At 35.8% G+C, this 23987-nt stretch overlaps 1 long non-coding RNA gene across 1 annotated transcript; it reads left to right on the top strand.

Moving 5' to 3' along the window:
• The first annotated feature begins 1614 nt into the window (after positions 1 to 1614).
• LOC112665061 (uncharacterized) lies at positions 1615 to 22629 on the top strand. Its single transcript, XR_003140194.3, has 3 exons — positions 1615 to 1897; positions 13993 to 14076; positions 22513 to 22629. It is a non-coding gene; the product is annotated as an uncharacterized LOC112665061 (long non-coding RNA).
• Positions 22630 to 23987: the final 1358 nt, after the last annotated feature.

The following is a 23987-nucleotide window of genomic DNA, read 5'->3' as shown; positions in this document are numbered from 1 at the left end:
ATGAAGGCTTTGAAAAACAGGGCAAGACAAAAGTCATAATCTTTTTATAACCTACTTTTGGGGCTGACAGATGATCATTTTTGCCATATTTTATTTTATTTATTAAAAATAAGTCCATTCTCATATTTAGATACATGGTATAGGCATCGTAGGGACGAACTTAAAGTCTATCACACAATTCAAATGGCTATCAAAGGGAGAATAAGTAAATTAACTGTAGTATATTCAAGCAGTCGGAATGCTTGTGCTCTCGAGCTTGAATGCTTGTGTCGAATATAATGCGAATATAATGTGACACTCAAAATGAATGAACTACAAAGACTCACATAATATTCCTAAATCTTAGCAATACAGTATTAACTGAAATAAATAAATAATAAACAAATAAATAAATTTATATATCATATATAATGATAGTTAAATATATAAATAATATAAATATATAAACATGCTTAAAATATAGTTATATATTTATATCATTTAAATTGTATTTGAAAAGAGTATAAACATACTATTTACTTATAATATATTATATAAATATATAAATATATTATAAATATGTTTATATATTATAAATATATAAAATATATATAACTTTATATATAACTTTACACCCATTTATAATATATAAATATGTATAAAGTTATATATAACTTTATATATATATATATATATATATATATATATATATATATATAAAACTTTGTAACCATGATAGCAAAGTATTCCAGGCAATGCTTAATTTAGAACATGGGACACCAAGATGGATTAATACTGGGGACCATGTGATTAGATGTAGATTGTTATCAAGATCTCAGCTTTGTTGCTTATAGATTTGCAAATGCTAATACCTTGCAGGTGCTAATATATACCAATGAAGAGAGTGCATAATAACCTAATGATTATGTATTGAAATATTATGGTCCAGTTATACAAACCAGCAACTCTTCCCATAAATATGAAAAGTGATGATCAGGGCAGCCCAGGAGGCTCACTGGTTTATCGGCCCAGGGCATGATCCTGGAGACCTGGGATGGAGTCCCACATCGGGCTCCCTGCATGGAGCCTGCTTCTCTCTCTGCCTATGTCTCTACCTCTTTCTCTCTGTGTCTCTCATGAATAAATAATTTTTTTTTAAAAAGGAGACAATTGTAAATGTTTTGTTTTTGGTTATCACCATTGAAGAAAATATAATGAGTTCCTGATTTCTCTGTAAATAAAAAGATGTCAGAGTCAACAAGACAGGTCCAATGCATAGTAGTTATTAGCAACTTCCACCTATAGAAAAGGAAAGAGTCAAAAGCAGGTGATCAAGTTGCTTTGGGGATTAATATGGCTACAGGGCTTGGGTTTTAACTCATAGGTCATGGATTTGTATTAAGCCAGCATGAAGACAAAAGCTGTATTGCTTCATGTCTCTAGCATACGAGACACAGTAACTAAAATGAATTATTTCAGTAAGCAACAAAATTAAATAGGATTATTGCCTTTCTGGGCTACTGGTCTTTTAAAGGAAGAACTGTGGCCAGAGACCAGAACAATGAGGAGAAAATTCTGTCGCTTTGGAAACAAGGTTGGCAAGACACATGCCATTTCCTCTTCAGAGCTCTTGATTCCACTATACATTGCCAAGAACTACTTTCAGCCCCCTTGACTATTGTGCATTGATGTTACCAGCCTTGGCCAAGAAAACTTCTGGAATTGAGTCTGCAGTTAGCCAACATTAGCCATTCTAGATAGGCTATCCTCATTCTTTTTTATGTGTTATTATTCAAACTCAAAAGACTGCAGATTTCTTTATGAGTTTTAAATCCCCTGTAAGGTACTGTCTGTGGCCTGCAGTCAGGAAGAATGACATACAAAATGTTAAAGTCATCAGTCTATTTCCTTCTTTCAGGTACTTACTGCAAGGGGCTAGTGTTTTTGTTCTGGTGATAATGGTGGTTGTTTGATTTGACTTTCTTTCTTTTTTTTTAAAGATTTTATTTATCTATTAATGAGACACACACACACACAGAGAGAGAGAGAGAGAGAGAGAGAGAAGCAGAGGGAGAAGCAGGCTCCATGCAAGGAGCCAGATGTGGGACTTGATCCCGGGACTGCAGGATCATGCCCTGGAGCGAAGGCAGGCGCTAAACCCCTGAGCCATCGAGGGATCCCCTTGTTTTGTTTTTAATACAGGTTATTTAAACAAGATGAAAGAAAAGCAGTTCACCCATTTGTCCCCCCTGTACCCTCCCATCTCTAGTAACCATTAGTGTGTTCTCTATTCTCTCTGTCCATAAGTTTATTCTTTAAATTTTATTTTTTTTTTGGATTCCACATATAAGAGAAATCATAAGGCATTGTCTTTCTCAGTCTGTCTTATTTCATTTGGCATATGTGCTTGAGGTCCATCCATGTCATTGCAAATGGCCAGATTTCATTATTTTTTATGACTAAATAATATTCCATTATATATGTATACCACAATTTGTTTATTCGTTCATCTATTGTTGGACACTTAGGCTGTTTCTGTATCTTGGCTATTGTAGATAATGCTGCAGTAAACATGGGGATGCATGTACCTTTCCAAGTTAGTATGTTTGTTTTGTTCAGATAAATACCTAGAAGTGAAATTGCTGGATCATATGGTAAATCTATTTTTAGCTTTTTGAGGAACCTCTATACATAAGCAGTAAACGCCTTGACATATATCTTGATGATGATTTTGTTTAATCTGACACCAAAAGCAAAGACAAACGAATAGGACTATATCAAGTTAAAAAGCTTCTGCATGGTAAAGGAAGCTATCAACAAAATGAAAAGGCAACCAACTGAATGTAGGACAGTACTTGTAAATCATGTATCAGATGAGGGGGTGATATCCAAAAGATATAAAAAACTTAACTCAGTGGAAAAAAAGAAAATGATCAGACCAAAAAATGAAATGTGAATAGACCTTTTTTCAAAACAGACATATAGGTGGCCAATAGATAAATGAAAAGATGCTTTACATTATTAATCACCAGGGAAATGCAAATCAAAACCACAATAAATATGTTAATTGTACTGGAATTTAAAAATTAATTAAAAATAAATACATAAAAATCTATTTTTAAAAAATTAAAAAAACCACGAGGGCTGTTATCATAAAGACTAGAAATAACAAGTGTTGGCAAGCATGTGGAAGAAAGGGAACCCTTATGCACTGTTGATGGGATTGTAAACTGGTGCAGCCATTATGGAAAAAACATGGAGGTTCCTCAAAAAATTAAAAATAGGACTACCATATGATCCAGCAATTGCACTTCTGCGTATTTATCCAGAAAAGACCAATTTTGATACTAGCATACAGTTGAAGAGTTTCCACTGAAATCAAGGATACATTATAATGCTTATGTTTTCTTTTAACCTAAAACCTACTTAAAAACTCAGACCTAATATACATATAAAATATAAAATACATTATCATATAGTTATATTAACATGTTAATATAATAACAATAATGCATATTTTTTATTACCATATAATATTGAGAATATATAATATATGACTATACAATATTGAATATTAATATTATATTTTATAAACATATTATCAAATATCAATTATTGACTCAACATAGGTTTATTTTTTTTCAACATAGGTTTAGATTATTTTGCTGTTTGTAAAAGTGAATTAGTAAGAACTCCTCTAATACTATCTGATACTAACCTTTAGATATTTTTAACAAAAATGCTAGTTAAAAGGGATGAAAATAAACAAGTGTAATAACTTACTCTAGGTGCTCTGATAGACGTTCAAAGTTCACAAAGGCAATGAAGACAATATGTTCAATTATATCTGGAAGGCTAGTGAAGGACATCATCGATGATACCAGTGGGTACACGCTGCATTTACCAAGAAAATTACACTTAACTGAGTCATATAACAATTAGATATATGACTTTGATTCCCATAAGTAGGAAATTTACCAACTTACCTCACTCTCCCCCAGTCAAGAGCTCTACAAGGTAGACTTGACTGTTAACTATATACTTGATCCATATAATAAACCAAACTCTAAAATATTATTAATGCTGCACATGGGATTCTATAGTAAGAGGAGGTGGGATGTCCTCTTGGAATTTTTGAACTTTAATTTTCAAGATGATTTGATATTTTGACTTTAGAGTTTACCATAAATATTTGGTAGTATTTAAGTAATCTGGACATATCTGAGAAGAAATACAGTAATATTTATAGAAAATATTCAAAGAGTTATTGGCTAAGATTCAGACACATTTTTATAAGATAAACAACAAATATTTCTTGTGCTTTAAAGGAATATGATCAAGAAATCATTATTTAAGTTAAAATGAGGTTAGATTTTAGGTCAGATCAGATTGGTGACAAGATCATATTGAAGCCAGAGCTGGTTTATCTATTAATCTGATAGGAAAAATTCCTGGGTGGTATCATCCAGCTGAAGAAGGGGAAAGTAGATGGGAGCTTTAAAAAAATCATTCTTGATTTTGGGACAGTTAGGATTTTACAATTTAATAGCTCTCATACTCTGAGACATCCTAAGACAAAGTCTAGACAAATATGTTAGAGAGCAAAATCAATATCTTATTCAGAGGGCAAAGGATAGAAAAGGAAATAATGGCTTAGTTCTAAAAAAATATTCCAAGACACAACTGTGGTAGAAGAAAATGGAACTAACTTAATAGATGTAAGTAGTAGGATATCAAGTAATTGTCTTGAAAAGAATAGTGGAACATCATAGCAAAAAACATTAGTAGAATATTGTACACACTTAGTAAAAATTTTTTAAGCTGTAGCAAAACATGCATATTTAAGGTCAATGACACTTGATATCTCAGAAAAAGCTGTGCTTCCAAGAGAATAATGTGTCAGGTTGGGCCCTTTTGTAGATGACTAGGAACATTGTTGGCTTGCAACCACTAGTTCTTGTATAGGAAGGGCAAGGAGAGACCAAAGAAAGAGGCAGGCCATCCCAGATTGGTATGAGACAAGTTTTTTTTTTTTTTTTAATTTTTAGGGTTTTTTTGTTTTGTTTTGTTTTTTGTTTTTTTGTTTTTCCCCTTTACGATAAGTGTACTCTTTAATCCGAGACACCTCTCAGTGGTCGAGCATCTGCCTTTGGTTCAGGGCATAATCCTGGAGTCCCAGGATCAAGTCCCCCATCAGTCTTCCTGCATGGAGCCTGCTTCTCTCTCTGCCTATGTCTCTGCCTCACTCTCTGTGTGTGTGTGTCTCTCATGAATAAATGAATAAGATCTTTAAAAAAAGTGTACTCTTTAATCCTCCTCCCCTAGTTCTCCTATATGCCCCACCCCCCCTTCCCTCTGGTAACCATCAGTTCATTCTTTGTAGTTAAGAGTCTGTTTCTTGGTTTGTCTCTCTTTGTTTTTCCTTGGCTCATTTGTTTTGTTTCTTAAATTCCACATATGAGTAAGATCATATGATATTCATCTTTGACTTATTTTGCTTATGATTATACTCTCTAGCTCTATCCATGTTGTTACAAATGGCAAGATTTCATTATTATGTATTTCATATATATATTTTTGTTTCATATATTTCAATATATTTCAAATATTTCATTATTTTTAATATATATGTATATATCACTTCTTCTTTATCCATTCATAAATAGACATTTGGGCCGCTTCCATAATTTGGTTATTGTAAGTAATGCTGCAGTAAACATGGAGTACAAGGGGGTACCTGGGTGACTCAATCTGTTGAGTGTCTGGCTCTTGATTTCGGCTCAGGTCATGATCTCAGGTTTGTGGGATCGAGCCCCATGTTGGGTTCTGCTCTCAGCATGGCGTCTGCCTGTACTCCTTCCTCTGCTTCTTCCCCCTCCCGCTATCTCTATAATTTAAAAAAATCACAAAAAATTAATATAGAAGTGCATATATCCCTTTGAATTAGTATTTTTGTATTCCTTGGGTATTCTGTATTCTTTTGGTGAGTGTGATTCTTGGATCATAGGGTAGTTCTATTTTTAATTTTTGAGGAAACTCCATGCTATTTTCCAGAGTGACTACGCCAGTTTGCATTCCATGAACAGTGCAACAGTGTTCCCCTTTTTCCACATCCTCACCAACACCTGTTGTTTCTTGTGTTTTTTATTTTAGCCATTCTGACAGGTGTGAGGTGATATTTCATTGAATTTGTGATTTGCATTTCCCTGGTGGTAAGTGATGATGAGCATCTTTTCATGCATCTGTTGGCCATCTGTATATCTTCTTTGGAGAAATGTTTGTTCATGTCTTCTATTTTTTTTATTGAATTGTTTTTTGAGTGTTGAATCATATCAGTTCTTTTTTTTTTTTTTTTTTTCACGGTTATGCATGAATCTTTTTTTTTATTGGAGTTCAATTTGCCAGTATATAGCATAACACCCAGTTCTCATCTCATCAAGTGCCCACCTCAGTGCCTGTCACCCAGTCACCACCACCCCCCACCCACCTCCCTTTCCACCACCCCTTGTTTCCCAGAGCTAGGAATCTCTCATGTTCTGTCTCCCTCTCTGATACTTCCCACTCATTTTCTCTCCTTTCCCCTTTATTCCCTTTCACTATTTTTTATATTCCCCAAATGAATGAGACCATATGATGCTTGTCCTTTTCCGATTGACTTATTTCACTCAGCATAATACCCTCCAGGTCTCTCCACATCGAAGCAAAAGGTGGGTACTTGTTGTTTCTAATTGCTGAGTAATATTCCATGTATACATAGACCGCATCTTCTTTATCCATTCATCTTTTGATGGACACCGAGGCTCCTTCCACAGTTTGGCTATTGTGGACATTGCTGCTAGAAACATCGGGCTGCAGTTGTCCCGGTGTTTCATTGCATCTGTATCTTTGGGGTAAATCCCCAGCAGTGCAATTGCTGGGTCATAGGGCAGATCTATTTTTAACTGTTTGAGGAACCTCCACACAGTTTTCCAGAGTGGCTGCACCAGTTCACATTCCCACCAACAGTGCAAGAGGGTTCCCCTTTCTCCACATCCTCTCCAACATTTGTGGTTTCCTGTCTTGTTAATTTTCCCCATTCTCACTGGTGTGAGGTGGTATCTCATTATGGTTTTCATTTGTATTTCCCTGATGGCAAGTGATGCGGAGCATTTTCTTATGTGCTTGTTGGCCATGTCTATGTCTTCCTCTGTGAGATTTCTGTTCGTGTCTTTCATGAACATGATTGGATTTCATGATTGGATTGTTTATTTCTTTGCTGTTGAGTTTAATAAGTTCTTTATAGATCTTTGAAACTAGCCCTTTATCTGATATCAGTTCTTTATACATTTGGGATCCTAACCCTTTATCAGATATATCATTAGCAAATATCTTCTCCCACTCTGTAGGTTGCCTTTCAGTTTTGTTGATTGTTTCCTTTGATGTGCAGAAGCTTTTTTATTTTGATGCACATCCAACAGTTTATTTTTGCTTTTATTTCCTTTGCCTCAGGAGACAATCTAGAAAAATGTTGTTACAGCCGATGTCAAAGAGATTACTGCCTGTGCTCTTTTCAAGGATTTTGATAGATTCCTGTCTTACATTTAGGTCTTTCATCTGTTTTGAATTTGTTTTTGTGTATGGTAAAAGAAAGTGGTCTAGTTTCATTATTTTGCATGTAGCTTTCCAGTTTTCCTAGCACATTTTGTTGAAGGGACACATTTTTCCCATTGGATATTCATTCCTCCTTTGTGGAAGATTGATTGACCATATAATTGTGGTCTTATTTCTGTGTTTTCTGTTCTATTCCATTGATCTATGCTTCTATTTTTATGCTGTCACCATACTGTTTTAATTACAACTGCTTTGTGGTTTTGTTTTGTTTTGTTTTTGTTTTTAAAGATTTTATTATTTATTCATGAGAGACACAGAGAGAGGCAAAGATATAGGCAGAGGGAGAAGCAGGCTCCCTGTGAGGAGCTTGATGTGGGACTGGATCCTAGAACCCCAGGACCACAACCTGAGCCAAAGGCAGACACTCAACCACTGAGCCACTCAGGTGCCCCTACAACTGCTTTGTAATATAACTTGAAATCTAGAATTATGATACCTCCAGGTTTTTTTTTTTTCAAGATTGCTTTTGCTTTTTGAGGTCTTTGCAAATTTGGGTTTTTTTTGTTGTTGTTCTGGTTATGTGAAAAATGCTGTTGGTATTTTGATAGGGATTGCATTAAATCTATGGAATACTTTGAGTAGTATAGATATTTTAACACGATTCTCTCAACTCATGTACATGGAATATCTTTCCATTTCTTTATGCCGTGTTCAATTTCTGTCATCAGTGTTTTAATAGATTTTAGAGTACAGGCCTTTCACCTCTTTGGTTAAGCTTATTCTTAGGTATTTTATTGTACGTGGTGCAATTATAAATGGGATTGTTTTCTTAATTTCACTTTCTGCTGCTTCATTAATAGTCTATAGGAATGCAACTAATTTTTATACATTGTTTTTATATTCTGTCACTTTCCTGAATTTATTTATCAGTTCTAGTAGTTTTTTTGGTGGAGTCTTTTGGGCTTTCTATATAGTATTATGTCATCTACATATAGTGAGAATTTTACTTCTTTCTTACCAGTTTAGATGACTTTCATTTTTTAATGTTGTCTTATTGCTGTGGCTAAGACTCCCACTAATATGTTGAATAAAAGTGGTGAGAGTGACCATTCTTGTTTTGTTCCTGACCTTAGCATAAAAGTTCTCAGTTTTTCACCATTGATATGATATTGCCTATGGGTTTTTCATATAAGGCTTTCACTGTGTTGAGATGTTTCCTCTAGACTACTTTGAGAAAGTTTTTATCATGATTGGATGTTGGACTTTGTCAGATGCTTTTTCTGCATCTATTAAAATGATCAAATATAGTTTTTTTTTTTTTTTTGTAAATCAATGCACTTGGCATTTTTTAAAGATTTATTCATGAGAGAGAGAGAGAGAGAGAGAGAACAAGGGGAAGGGCGGAGGGAGAGAGAAAGAGAGGATCCTCAAGCAAACTCCCTGCAGAGCACAGAGCACAGCACAGGACTTGATCCCAGGACCCTGAGATTGTTACCTGAGCTGAATTCAAGAGTCCACTGCTCAACCAACTGATCCACCCAGGTGCCCTGATCATGTTTTTCTTTTCTTTTTTTTTAATCCTTTCTCTTATTAACGTGATATATAACATTGATTATTTTGTGACTATTGAACCACTTTTGCATCTTGGAAATAAATCCCACTTGATTGTGATGTATGTTTTTTAAAAATATATTTTTGGATTCAGTTTGCTAATATTTTGTTGAGCATTTTTAAAAAAGATTTTATTCATATATTTATGAGGGGGGTACAAGTGAGCAAGAGAGGTGGGGGAGAAGCAAAGGGAGAGGGACAGCAGAATATAGACACTGAGTGGGGAGCCCAGGGCTTGACTCAGACCCATGACCCCAAGATCATGACCTGAACTGAAATCAAGAGTCAGAGGCCAAACCGACTGAGCCACCCAGGCAGACTTGTTGAGGATTTTTTTAAAAAATATTTTATTTACTTATTTTTGAGAGAGAGAGAAGGAGAGAGAGAGCCCATGTGCATCAGTAGGGGGAGGAGCAGTAGGAGAGGGACAAGCAGATTCCATGTTAAGCATGGCATGTGTCCTGGGGTTCCATCCTACTATCCTGAGATCATGACCTGAGCCGAAATCAAGAGCTGGATACTTAACTTACTGAGGCCCTCCAGGCACCCCATGTTGACAATTTTTCATCTATATTCATGAGAGATACTGGCTTATAGTTCTCTTTTTTAATGGTATCTTTATCTAGTTTTGGTATCAGGGTGATACTAGTCTCATAGAATGAATTTTGAAGTTTTTCTTCCTCTTGTATTTCTTTGGAATAGTTCAAGAAGAACTCTTCTTTAAATATTAGGTAGAATTTGCCTGTGGAGCAATCTGGTCTTAGACTCTGTTTTTTGATTATTGGTTGTTTCATTGCTGGTAACCAGTTTGTTCAAATTTTCTATTTCTTCCTGTGTTACTTTTGGTTAGTTATATGTTTATAAGAATTTATCAATGTCTTAGAAGTTGTCCAGTTTGTTAGCACATAGATTTTCATAATATTCTGTTACAATTGTTTGTATTTCTATGTTGTTGGTTGTTATTTCCCCTCTTTCATTAGAATTTTTTTATTTGAGTCATTTTTCTCTTTCTAGAGGTTAATCAATTTTGTTGATTTTTTCCAAAGAACTAGCTCCTTGCTTTCATTGATCTGTTCTACTGTTGGGGTTTTTTGTTTTTGTTTTTGTTTTTGTTTCCATATCATTCATTTCTGCTCTAATATTTATCATTTCCTTCCTTTTGCTGGGTTTGGTTTTGTTTGTTCTTTTTGTAGTTCCTTTAGGTATAAGGTCAGATTGTTTATATGAGATTTTTCTTGCTTCCAGAGGTAAGCCTATACTGCTATAAACTTCTCTCATAGAACCATTTTTGCTGCATCCCAAAGATTTTATACCATTAAACTTTCATTTTCATGTAATTTTTGTTTTCTTCTCTTATTTCTTGGCTAACCCATTTGCTATTTAATAGCATGTTACTTTTTGTAAGATTTTATTTATTTGAGAGAGAAAGAGAGAGAATGGGAACAGGGGGAGGAATAGAGGGAGAGGGACAAGCATACTCCACATTCAGCACAGACTCAGGGCTCCATCCCATGACCTTGGGATCATGATCTGAGCTAAAATCAACACTCAGACACCTAGCCAACTAAGCTACCCAGATGCCCGTAATAGTATGTTATTTAACCTCTATGTATTGTGCTCTTTCCAGATGTTTTGTGTGTGTGTGTGGTGATTTCCAGTTTAATAGCGTTTTGCTCAGAAAAAAATGAAGATGACTTTTCGTTTTTTTAATTTGTTGAGACTTATTGTGTGGCCTAATACATAATCTCTTCTGAAGAATGTTCTATGTGCATTCAGAAAGAATGTGTATTCTGCAGTAATATATCTGTTAAATCCATCTGGTCCGGTGTGTAACTCAAAGCTGTTTCCTTGTTGATTTTCTGTTTGGATGATCTCTTCATCAAAGTAAGTAGGGTATTAAAGTCCCCTACTATTATTGTGTATTACTATTGATTATGTTTGCTATTAGCTGTTTTATGTATTTGGGTACTTGCATGTTGGTGCATAGATATTCACAATTGTTATATCCTCTTGTTGGATTGTCCCCTTTATTATTATATAGTGTCCTTCTTAGTCTCTTATTACAATCTTTGTTTTAAAATCTATTTTGTCTGATGTAAGTATTGCTACTCTGGCTTTCTTTTGACATTCATATTTGCATAACAAATATTTCTCCATCCCTAACTTTCAGTCCACTGGTGTCTTTTGGTCTGTAGGCAAAATATAATAGGCAGCATATAATAGGTCTTGTTTTTTTAACTGCTGTCACCCTTAGTCTTTTGATTGGAACATTTAGTCCCTTTACTTTCAAAGTAATTAATAATAGATAACATTTTTATTGCCATTTTGTTACTGGTTTTGTTTTGTTTAATAAGCAAGGGACTCATGCTAGGCTTAGATGAGCAGCTGCAAATTAGTAAATCTCCACACCTGTCCACCAACACCTGAAGCATTTATATAAAGCTTTAGCCAGGTTTGGTCACATTGTCCAGATGATATCAATACCATATTACTTTCTCAAGACTGTGTCCTTGAGGCAACTTTTGGAAGGAGGGAAGGCAAGTGGGATGCACATACTAAGGATAGGGAGCAAGGGAGGAGCCACCAATTGCCTGTGTCCAGGTCATAGGTCAGGTGCTGGTTACATCTTCTTGATGACTTCCCTCCACACTCCATCCCTCCAGACTAGCTCTTAAAATCTCACATACTCCTCTTCTCCATAACATGGCCTGAGTAGTCAGAAGGGTGTTTTACTGGCATGGAGGTGGCTCTTTTGCTGCATTGGAGGTAGATGTCACAGCAACAATATAGGTTCATGCAAGAGAAAACACAGATTAAGACAATGATTTCCAAATCAATGACAGCTTTATCTAGTAACAGCCCCCCTGATTTAAACCACTGATTTCTGAAGTCCCAAATGGAGGGGGATGGATCATTCAGGTGTTCACTTCTGTTTCATGTGATTTAGTAAAAATGACCCATTAGCAGAATCATCAGGTATGAACACACAGCATTCTATTTAGCTAATGGCAAGGTGCCTTCCTGTGAGGCAGTAATAAAGTCCAGGGCCATCCTATTTTGGAAGATAGCTTTTCTTTATTAGGGGTATTTCAGTGTTCAATAAAAACACTTTGTTGGCTATCATTTAAGACTTGCTGGGTGAATTTAGCAAGGGTTTCTATGTGTGCTATAATGTCCTCCAGGCCAATGGAGGGAACAAAGACAGCAGCCAAATGATTATAGCAGTGAAAAACAGAATGCTCATCTGGTCTTGAGGAGAGAGGAAAGTTATATATAGAGAGAAACTCAGATATTAAAAAAAAAGGCAAAAACAAAAAACAACAAAGAACGTGTTGCCCATACCTTTGGTGGTTGGAGCCTCTTGCTCATTGATGTTTTATGAAAAATAATATTGGTGTTATTTCCCACACTAACTTTATGTTTTGTGGGGTTTGGACTGCAAGGGGAAGTCTTTTGAATGTACACAAGAATTCTGGCAGGAGTGTAATATCAAACTTGAAATTATCTCAGATGGCAGATAGAGGGGCAGCCTGGGTGGCTCAGCAGTTTAGCGCTGCCTTCAGCCCAGGGTATGATCCTGGAGACCCGGGATTGAGTCTCACGTCAAGCTCCCTGAATGGAGCCTGCTTCTCCCTCTACCTGTGTCTCTGTCTCTGTCTGTCTCTGTCTCTCATGAATAAATAAATAAAATCTTTAAAAAAAAAAAGACGGCAGATAGAGTATGTTATGGTATAAAGAACACAAGCCAATTTCAGATGTCCATGGACTCTGATGCTTACCAGCCATGAGACAGTGAACCTCTGAAGGTATTATTTCCTCTTCTGTAAGATTGGGAAGACCGAGATAGCGGATGAGTACATTTCTCTTAACCTCAAGTATTCTCAGATCTAACATGATACCAAGAGTTTTTTTGGGTTGTTTTTTTTTTTTTTTTTTTCTTTCCCAAGGTAGATGCAAGTCTCTTAAGGTTGGTCCTGTGCTTTTCTTGGTTAACCAAGTACACAGCAAGTTACTAGCCTTCACTTATTACTTACAGAATGAAAGAATAAGTGATGTTATGCAAAACTGTGCTGTCTTTATTATAATGCAAAATAGCAAATGTTTCTATTAGCAAGCAGTTTACTCACATGACATAATTGTTTCTAACTGTAGAGAACACATGGCCTGGGGATCATGAATCTTTAATGGATTTTAAGGTTTAAAGGCACTGGGATAAAAATAGACCCTGGGACTGTTGAGTAATGTTGATTATGCATTAAATTTTGCCATGCATCAGAAGGATAATATGTTTCTATGCATTCCATTTCTATTTCTCATTATCTGCATCCTACATCATTAACTTTTAATGAATCTGGGATTTTGTTTGCTGTCCTACCATTGGAAATGTTCTTTTTTTTTTTCTCCAGTGTCTAACACTTTTGAAGAGACAAAGGGTATTTTCTTTTGGTATGCAGTTCCTATTAACAGCTCGGTCTTATTCTCTTGAGTTTGTTATAACTAAAAACAGAAGAAGAGAGAGTCCTTGGCAAAAAGTCTTCAAGAATTTATCATCAAACTATCATATCCTCGCTCTAAGAGCAAGAATTTTGTTTTCTATGGAAATTAGGGAGATTATATCTTGACATAAATTTCCCGATGTCCCCAAGAAACACTAGAAGAATGCATTTCAAAATGCTGTAAGCTGAAGGAATTGTTCTCAGATATCATGTAGTCAGGTAATATGACATTCTGTAGGAGAATATATTTAATATATTTAAGACAGTGTTCTATTTCATTGATTCTTATTTTCTTTATAATTGCCATGCATGACAGTATATTTGACTTGTGGACAGTAAGCAGCCTGGTTCCAATTGAAGACCACCATGGCATGGGTCCTGCCCTACTGAAATGGCAAAAGTAAGTGGAAAAGAGTAACTATCTCTTCTATTTAAGTGGAAGTTGCATGCAAAGGTAATTTCCAAGGGCTTGGGACTTGATTCCACATATGAAGAATGCAATTATGTCCATAGAGTGACCCCTTATAACTCAGACCTACATATATGGCACTGGCTTTTTATACTTTGTTGATACTTCATTGATACTGTTTTGCTGTTGAGAGCTGGGGAATCCAGAGAATTTTATTGTCTTTCTTATCTGTAGACAGAAGAGTGTTTTTCTGCCGAATGCAAGCCCTGTGATTGTTACAAATCTATTTAACTACGGTTACTTAGGGATGGACTAGAATTTTTCTCACATATCATGTAGCTACCACAAAAAGTTCTCAGTCTAACATTCAAGATTAAAGTTCTGTTTCTAGTCTGGATGTCTTAAAACTGTGGTCCACAAAGTCTGAATGGCTTTTCACAGAACTATCAGTAGATATTAAGGGAAATGAGCGACAGGGTTATGGGATTCTATTCTATTGAAGCAAAGCAGCGCTACCCTTGTTATCTGTTGCATGTATTAGGATTGCCTAAGATTAAAGTTCAAGAAAGGATTAACTGCAGAACCCCGGACAATGATGGTTCTAATTTAATCTTTATCTCTGATACTATAAAAGACCTCTGCCCTGTTAAATTATATTCTCTCTTTACTCAGAATATTACTGTGCCTTGCTGAGGCTTTGCCATATTTAGTGCAAGACATTGGGCTGTGAAAGCTGTGAGGAGCAAGTTTCTGATTTGACACTCACACTCTGCCTTCTTGTCAGGCCCCTTAATCCTTCTTTAAAATCTAGTCACTCAGGGTGCCTGGGTGGTTCCGTGGGTTAATCATCTGCCTTCAGCTTACATCATGATCCCAGAGTCCTGGGATCGAGCCCTGCTTCAGGGATCCCTGCTCAGTGGGGAGTCTGCCTTTCTCTCTCCCTCTGCTCCTCTTCTGGCTCTTGCTCTCTTTCACTCTCTCTCTCTCAAGTAAATAAATAAAATCTTTAAAAAAAAGATTTTATTTATTTATTCATGAGAGACAAAGAGAGAGAGAGGCAGAGACATAGGCAGAGGGAAAAGCAGGCTCCATGCAGGGAGTCTCCTGATGTGGGACTCGATCCTGGGACTCCAGGATCACGCCCTGGGCCGAAGGCAGAGCCTCAACTGCTGAGCCACCCAGGTGTCCCAATAAATAAATTTTTTAAAAAGATAAATAAAAATAAATAAATGAAATCCAGTCACTTGCTTCTCAAACTCAGTCACATAAATATCCTATATGCAAAAGTGGGAGTGGCCTCCTCCATCCTTTACAGATAGGGATTAAAGAGATTCACCTCATGTGTTTTCTGAATTAGCTAAGGTACAAGAATTAAGGCTCGTGCATGCCCCAAGTGGAGATTAGTCGCAATTGAATCCTAGTGTTCAGGATTGCTAAAAAAAAAACTTTTTTTTTTTTAATCTCTAGGTTAAAAACAAACATAATTCTCTCAGTTTACAAACAGACCATGATATTACTGTAGTTGAGATGATTTAGATATTTGAATTTTTGATAACAGAGTAACAGCCTCAGAGGGATTATGTGGTCAGTAGTCACCTTACTGACAACTGAACATGTCCCACATTAACATGGACTTTCTCGTGAACAGTCCTCCTTTGTTTTCTAGTGTACTGACCCATCTCCCTGTGAATTGCACTTCTTCCTTTCAGAGAAGTATTTAGATACATAATATATAGGTCAGAGTGTCAGGACAGTGCTTCAAACTCCATAAGAAGTGAGAGGGATTTCTGATTAATGTCATGACCAAGTGGAATCCTCTCATCTCTTCTTAAACTGTAGCACATCAGTGTATTAAGTTAAGACTTATCTTTGTAGAATATGTGGTAGTGGTTTATTGAATATGGTCTAATAGTGAGGGATTGAATCCATGATCAATTAATTAGCAACTAGATCACTGTGGACATGATCTACTGTTTCTTAGCCTAAAAAGGAAATAATCATAGGCAGAGAATTGGACATAACAGAATCATTAGGCCACACTTTGTTATTGTAAAAATGCATGCCATTTTATAAGTCATTCCCTTTCTCTGAGATTCAGTTGCCTCAATTGTAAATGAGTAGGCTATTTTGTCAAAGATTTCTCTGGATCTAGATTTTATTTTTCATTCTGATTGGGACTAAGAGAGAAAATTTGCAGATGAGATTCAGGAAGAGCTTCACAAAGAAGCTTATGTATGATCCTTAAGGTAAAAGCAGGTCTAGAATTGGTCCAGACCATGAACAGACTAACCTAGATACAAGGAACAATGTTAGCTCAGGCACACAAGTGGTAAATCACAGATCACCTATATGCCAGTGCCAAACCTAGACATTTGTCTATGTGATATTTTATTCAAAACTAAATTAATCAGTAAATAAGAGATTATGAAAGCTAAATTTATTCGATATAAAGGCCTTTATTTTATTATATATTGCTTGTTTTTTTAAAAAGATTTTATTTGAGAGAGAGAGCATGAGCAGGGGAAAGGGGCAGAGGGAGAGGGAGAAGCAGACTCCCTGCTGAGAAGGGAGCCCAACGTGGAGCTTGATTCCAGGACCCTGGGATCATGACCTGAGCCAAAGGCAGACACTTAACTGACTGAGGCACCCAGGCACCACCATATTGCCTTTTTTTTTACAGTTAAAAATATTCTTTATATAATTATATACACTTTATATATATTTTACTTTTTAAGTTTTTTTTTTTTTAGTTTTAATTCCGGTATACTTAACATACATTATATTAGTTTCAGGTGTACAATATAGTTTTTCAGCAGTTCTACATATTACTCTGTACTAATCGTGATAAGTGTGCTCTTAATCTCCTTCATCTATTTCACCCATCTCTCCCCCTCCCTCCATTCCCCCTTCGGTAACTACCAGTTTGTTCTCTTTCAAATATTCTTTTTTACATGGAGCATCAGTAAACAACATGGAATATGCAGTCTTAAAAATCTCCTTACTGTGCAAAATTAAAAGTCAGTAACAATATAGTAGTCACTGGGATGTTTTCTTAAGCATTACAAGTCCATAAACAAAATTGGGAAATACTTGGGCAAATCAGATAGCAAATAATTCTGGCTGGAGCTCCAATCTTTTTGTTTGACTGTAAGATTAGTAAGATAAAGTTTAAAGGCCATGAATGTCAGGGTAGCTATTACTATAATCATGTCCTATTAATGAAGATACAGAAGTTCAGGAAGACAAGTTCTTTATCCAAAGTTTCAAAATAACTACTTTCAGACTTGAAAAACATGAAAGATTCTAAAGTATAGGAAACAAACTGTGGATTGCTGGAGCGGAGGTGGGCAGGGAATGGGGTAATTGGGTGATGGGCATTAAGGAGGCACATGGTATGATGAGCACTGAGTATTAAATGCAACTGATGAATTACTGAACACTACATCTGACTAATTATGTACTATATGTTGGCTAATTGAATTTAAATTTAAAACTTTTTTTTTTTTAAAGAAAGGATATGTTTCTAATGACTTCAAAATAGGGAGTGGTCAAGATCATTAACTTCTTAACCAGTGATGATCTTGGTGAGAGCCTACCATTGATGTAGTGAGGATGGAATTGATTTTGCTTAGGATTGTAGGACAATAGAAAGTTATTTAAAAAAAAAATGAATTTCAGGGCAGCCACGTGGCTCAGTGGTTTAGCGCCACCTACAGCCCAGGGTGTGATCCTAGAGACCCAGGATCGACTCCCTGGATGGAACCTGCTTCTTCCTCAGCCTGTGTCTCTGACTCTCTCTCTCTGTGTCTCTCATTAATAAATAGATTAAAATCTTTTAAAAAATGAATTTCAAAAACCTCTCTGTGAAGTAGAATGGCTTTGGGTTGTATATACATGTACGACATGGTTAAATCAAAGCCATAGTTTTAAAACTATGCTTGTCTTTTTTTGAAAATACAGCAAGGGAAAACAACTTGTAGAAGTGGAGATGAATAAAAATAAATAATGAAAGCAGTATGATCTGTAATCAAGTTAGAAAAATACTAATGAAATATCATATAGACTTTTGGGTTTAGACATATTCCAGTTGATATCTCAAATCCACCCTTTACATGCTGTATGAATTTGGTCAATGGAATGAATGTAAATGTAAAAAATGAAACCATATAAATACAGACAGAAAATATAGGTGAATTCCCCATTCAAGCTAGGATAGGGAAAGGCTTTCTAACTATGACTCAGCCTCTTTTTTTTCCAGCATGACACTAATTTTTCTTTGGGTTATTACGTGTGACTTGGGTAAAATTCTCAGTCAAAGTGCATTGTGTTCCAGAAATATACAACAGGGAAAAGACCTTTTCTTCAATAAATGGTGCTGGTAAAACTGGACCACTCTCTTACACCATACACAAAAATAAACTCAAAATGGATTAAAGACCTAAATGTAAGAGCTGAAACCATAAAAATTCTAAGAGAACAGGCAGTAATTTCTCTGACATTGGCCATAGCAGCATATTTCTAGATATGTCTTCTAAGTCAAGAGAAACAAAAGCAAAAATAAACTATAGGGACTACATCAAAATAAAAAAAATTTTCGTACAATGGAGAAAACCATCAACAAAACAAAAAGGCAACCTCCTGAATGGGAGAAGACAGTTGTAAAAGATATATCTGATAAGGGGTTAATATCCAAAATACAGAAAGAAGCTGCACGATTCAACACCAAGAAATCAAATCAAAACAAAACAGAAATCTGATTTAAAAGTGGGCAGAGGGGGCGCTTGGATGGCTTAGTCAGTTAAGCATCAGACTCTTGGTTTTGGCTCAGGTCATGCTTGCTCTCAGGGTGGTGATATTGGGCCCGACATCTGACTCCATGCTGAGTAAGGAGCCTGATTGAGATTCTTTCTCTACCTCTCCCTTTGCCTACTTCCTGCTCACTCTCTATTTTTCTGTCTTTCTCTCTAAAATAAATCAATAAATCTTGAAAAAATAAAATGAAAATGGTCAGGGGACCTGAATGGCATTTTTCCAAAGAAATATACACTGATGGCCAACATACACATGAAAAGATGCTCAATATCACTAATCACCAGGGAAATGCAAAAACCAAGTGAGATATTCTTAACCCTGTAAGAATAGCTAAAATGAAAAAGACAGAAAATAACAAGTGATTGTGAAGATGTGGAGAAAAAGGAACCCTCATGCACTGTTGGTAGGAATGAAAACTGGTGCAGCCACTATGGGAAATGGTTTGGAGGCTCCTCAAAAAATTAAAAATAGAAATTCCATGTGTTCCAGTAATTTCACTATGGGATATTTATCCAAAGAAAAAGAAAACACAAAATCAAAAAGTTATATGTGCCCATTTATTGCAGCATTATTTACAATGCCAAATTATGGAAACAATCCAAGATTTCAGTGATAGATGAATAGATAAAGGTGCACACACACACACACACACACACACCCAATGGAGTATTACTTAACCATCAAAATAGGATGAGATCTTGCCATTTGTGACAACATGGATGGATATAAAGTATTATGCTAAGTGGTATGTCAGACTGAGAAAGAAAAATATCATATGATTTCATTCATATGTAGCATCTAAAAAACAAAACAAATGAATAAACAAAGAAAAAGCAGAATCAGACATATAAATACAGAGAGCAAACTGATGGTTGCCAGAGGGAAGGGAGTGAGGGATGGACAAAGTGGGTGTAGAGGAGTGGGAGATAAAAATTTCAGTTATGGAGTAAGTAAATCATGGGGAAAAAAAGGCACAGCATTAGGAATATAGCCAATGGTATTGTGATAGTGTTACATGGTGACAGATGGTCGGTGTATTTGTGGTGAGCATAGTATAACATATAGAAATGTCGAATAACTATGTTGTATACCTGAAACTAATGTAGCATTGTGTATCAACTATACTCAAATAATGTTTTTTTTTTTTTTTTTAATTTAAAGAAACAAAATTGCATTGCCTTCTCTGGGCAAAACTTGGGTTTTTGAGCAAAACTATTCCACTCGGGCTTTCCCACTTGGAATTTAAATTAGTTTTAACATCTGTGGTTTATATTATTAAAGCATTAAATAAAAGGAAGCCAGATACATACAAATTGCCAAAACACTTTCCTCCCTGTAAAAGCAGAAATTGGTAGAATTATACTCACACTGAAAAAATTCCATCTGGACTGAAGGGGGAAAAAGAAGAGGGCAAAGACTTTTTTTCTTTTTTTCCAAGGGCAAAGACATTTGAAAATTTTGTAGGTAATTGGGAGATTGAAACTTGACAATTTAGATTTTGAAGGAAGTGGCAAAGTTGCCAATAGTGACTAACAGAACAGGAGAATACTCTACCAGAATGTGGAAAGATGGTGAGTTCTGCTTTGAGAATTATTGGATATTGAAGGCAGAACATTTATTCTGACTTAAATTATGTAAAAGTATAAAACACTCACAGTGAACAGCAGATAGGGTAAGGTAGTGGAAATGCTAGAACTGATCTGGGCAGTGGATCTTTTCTTTGCTAGACTCTTGATATACTGTGTAATGCATGAGTAGTTGCACAGGCTAAACAAAAATTCAAATATCTAAAAATTAAGAACAAAATACTTCACAGTTTTGTACTATTCGCTCATTTACCTTTCAGGATTTTGTCTGGATTTCATTGAAATAACTCATTATGCTGACCAAGTTCTATTAATAATCATGAAGCAAAGTTCTTATTTGCATATTCCTTCAAACACACAGTATTAAATTTCAATTATTGCTAGTTACAGTAAGTTGTGTACTTTATCATGTGTCTCACTAAACACAGTGTCCAGTCTGCTTATAAGTCTGAAACAAGAAAAAAGAAACTGGTGGTCTATGGAAAACAAAACAAAACAAAACAAAACAAAACAAAACACAAAACAATGAACTCAAAGCACTAAAGATGGAATAAAGACAAAAGACCACAGATTTTAAAATGAAAAAAAAGAGTATAAAAAATGCAAGAACGTGGAGGTCTCAATGTCAGTGAATAAAAATGATATCAGAGCTTTGAAGATTTCTAAGGTGGTATAGGTATTCTGAAGTAGTAGAGTATCTGTGATGCCAAGTCTTATATACAACCATAGTTTTATATAGATGAAAACATGTTGAAATCACTATTGTTTATAAGATCAAGGGATGTCTATTTGTATAGCAAGGTCTCTAAAAATGGTGGCAGAAGCTGGATTAGATAGCAAGCCTATGAACCAAGTTGTAGGATTAACTAAGAGTTTGGGAAATGACAGTGAGAAGGAGCACCACTCAAATCCTTTATTTTAGTTGTGTTCCTTTCAGCAGCCCTAGATTGTCACTCTGCCAAAAAGGTGCTACTCTTCCTTTTGAGGATTAGGATCAAATGTGAAAAGAATAGTGAAAGGCTGGCAGCAGCTTATCAGATGGAGCTCTTCTCTCTGCCTGTGCTACTAAATAACACCAGGCTGGTCTTTAAATTCTGCTCCTAAAGTGATTCTGTGTATTTTCATGGCATCTATCAGTGTTGTGCAAATCAAACACCAATCCATCCTTCCTTATGAAGACATTTGAGGTTTCACAAGGAAGAAAATGACATTACAAAAGGAAGACTATTTTATTAATCATGAATATTTGCTAAAAGAATAATAAACAAGTGGATGTATACGTATGTGCCAAGGAAGGTTATATGCTACTGCCTAATAAAATGCAGTCGCCTTTTTGTTCCTGTAAAACTAACCTCATTTTGTGAAGGGATTTTTTTTTTTTCACTCTCACAGTACAGACTGATACCATGGAAATGGGGATATAGGCTGAAACCAGAGAAGAATTTAGGAGAGTTACTCTAGGGATTTCATTAATTGAATAAGCTCTTGCGAAAAATGAATGCTAGTCATGGATGCTACAAAGGGATGAGTGGTTGGAGAAAGTAAGAACATTTTGAGGGACCTAGAGGTTGACAAATATTTTATCACTCTTGCATGAGTAGCTTAATTTCTCCATGGATTAAAGCTCAGAATTTGTAACTTTTGAATAGAGTATTGCCTAAGTAGGTAAATCCACAGGCTGTCAAGTAAAGGAAATTGGTATATCTGTGTTTCTCATTTCAAAGAAGAGATTTGTAATTGTGCTATAGCATATAAAATTCCAATCAAAGTTTTGTATACTCAGAATGATTCTGGATCCTGGTTCTAATACTATGTAGTTAATATGATATACAAAGTATTGTCTGAAAAGTAAAGTCATAAAGACTAATAAATACCAGATATTTTCCTTCTATATTTGCCACTTAGCAGTCTATCTTGGTACAGCTTTGTCTAATTAAGTCATCACCACCATTAAAGAATACAACTGAGTTAATGCTACATGGGATGTTAATAGTTAATAGTAACTAGAAATATATTGTTTCTTCTTTAGGTACCAAGTGGCAGCAGCTTGGTGGTACGGTAAACACTAAGAGAAGAGCCTAGGAATGGCAAGATATTCACCAAACTCTAATTTTGTCCATGATTAATTCTAATGTTTCACACAAAATTTTGCCACATACTAACTGTTCAGAGCATTTATTTATTTTTCATCTCAAATGTTATTCAGTTGAGTTGAAAGAATTATATATTCAGGAAAAAATATGAGAAGTATATAAATATGAAATAATTAAATATTTCAGGTTTCCTAGACAACAGATCCTAGGGCAAAAGTTTCCATGCTATCACATTATAGGAGTTTAATCAGAGAAAAGCAAAAGTGAAGGTTAAATGAAGTGAAGCAGAGAAATAGAACAAATAGTGAAGGAGCATTAGTTCTCAATAAGCACAATTGATGACAGGACAGCCTTAGAAAGCCCAAGTAAAATTTCTGTATTTCAGGGAATTTCATAAAAGTAGTCTGTGAGAATAAGTTATCTGCTGGCTTCTTCCCAGTCTCTATTCCCTATTGATCAAAGCCTATGCACAGGTCATTAACAATCTGTATGTCCAGGATCTGTTACTTGGCCCCTTACCTAAGCTTTTGGGGATGTCAGAGGCTCTGTGTATTCACATAGGCTAGCACACAGATGCAGCTGTCTACTGTTGTCACCTGGCACACGTGAGATTCTTACTTTCTGGTGGTGGTGGTAGCATTTGCTGCAGAAATACAGACTTGAACCATCTGCAGGGCCATTTTGGAGCAAGATATTCTTCAAGGTTGAAGTTGGGGAAATAGGTGAAGTTGAGCATATCTTGGGTGGCACATAGTTTAGCAAAAGCCATTTTCTATGTCATTCCTGTGCAGTTAGACCATGCAGAAAAGGAAGTTGCCCTCATTTGAGGCCATATCTAGTCCTTCAAGTAACCATCAATTTAAATATTCCCAAAAGATTAGATTAAAAGGCTTATGAAGACAAAAAAAAACCCTTAAGCAAAATTCAGGAGTCAATGTTTTTTTTTTTTAATTTTATTTATTTATGATAGTCACAGAGAGAGAGAGAGAGAGAGAGAGGCAGAGACACAGGCAGAGGGAGAAGCAGGCTCCATGCACCGGGAGCCCGACGTGGGATTCAATCCCGGGTCTCCAGGATCGCGCCCTGGGCCAAAGGCAGGCGCCAAACCACTGCGCTACCCAGGGATCCCAGGAGTCAATGTTTATATCCATTTATCTCCTGTCCCATCTGTTTTAGATTCCCCTAATGTTTGACCATCACTTTGGCTTATGTGGGTTGCTTACTTAGAGGGATAGTCCATATTGAGCCCATGGTGGTCTGTACACTTAGTTGTTTTGCCCTTTGTCCTTGGGGATATGGTTGGTGAAATTGACTATTTTCATATAGTGTTGGGTTCTGCACCATCAAAAGAAAGCCTGATGGATCCCCTGGGGCAAACATATGCTCACTATCACTCTTGAGAAAATACTAA

Source organism: Canis lupus, chromosome 17, assembly GCF_003254725.2.
Source record: "Canis lupus dingo isolate Sandy chromosome 17, ASM325472v2, whole genome shotgun sequence".
Classification (NCBI taxonomy): Eukaryota; Metazoa; Chordata; class Mammalia; order Carnivora; family Canidae; genus Canis; species Canis lupus.
This window is presented reverse-complemented; position numbering and strand designations above follow the sequence as displayed.